Source organism: Plasmopara halstedii (assembly GCF_900000015.1).
Source record: "Plasmopara halstedii genome assembly, contig: Scaffold_437, whole genome shotgun sequence".
NCBI classification, from domain to species: Eukaryota; Oomycota; class Peronosporomycetes; order Peronosporales; family Peronosporaceae; genus Plasmopara; species Plasmopara halstedii.
This window is the reverse complement of record NW_020187357.1, coordinates 277,944-278,830: the sequence shown is the minus strand read 5'-3', so window position 1 is coordinate 278,830 and position 887 is coordinate 277,944.

Genomic DNA, 887 nt, shown 5'->3' with positions numbered 1-887 from the left:
GCGATGCAATGGCTGAAAGCCAAGACCTGCAGAAAGAATATGCAGATGAAAAAGGAAGCAGCAGAGTGGAAAGCTTTAAGATGGGAGACCTTGTTTTATTAAACTCTAAAAACCTGTTTACACATGCAGCCTCTGCTATCTTCAGGACGAAGCTTCGTCCACGGTTGATCGGATCGTTGAAGGTTGTGGTCAAACGGGGCCTGGCGTATACGCATCTTCCGAAACGGATGAGTACCCGGTGTTTTACGTGGACTTGCTCAGGACGTACCGGGATCCGGTGCAATTGAGCGCATAAGCGTTGGCGCTGGAGCGGATCCCACGGGCCCGCGGCCACCCATAAGTTGAACCAGTAACTGGTTCTGAGCACGGAGTGCAACAACCCGTATTTCCAATTGCCTGCAGCGATGCATTCGCCTGCTCCATGGCTAGAAGTCACTTTGACAGAGAGCGGTAGTCCTTAAGACGAGGCAGCCGGCGCACGACGTGATTTAGATCGTCAATAGCGACCGCACTGCGATATGCTACTTCATCATGACGCTCAGCAGAGCTCCGATCATGAAAGACCTCGTCCTCTAGGGCTCGAAGAGCATCACGAGTCACTGGACGGCGGTTGACCCGGTCGTCACTGCCCGCCACCGACTCTTCTCGATGAGAACGGTGACGTCCGCTATCACGTGGGACGTCTTATGAGACGACGTCGTCACCAGGGTCAAACCCAGTATCTGGTGAAGTGGCGGGGATATCCCGACTTCAAAAGCTCATGGGAGTTTGAGGCGCCACTTCGGCAAGATTGCCCAGTCGCCGTAGACGGTTTAGATCGGAAAGATCATGACGTCCCGCGTTATTAGGCGTCCCGCGGTTACCGGCAATAGCCAGGGAAAGTAGAC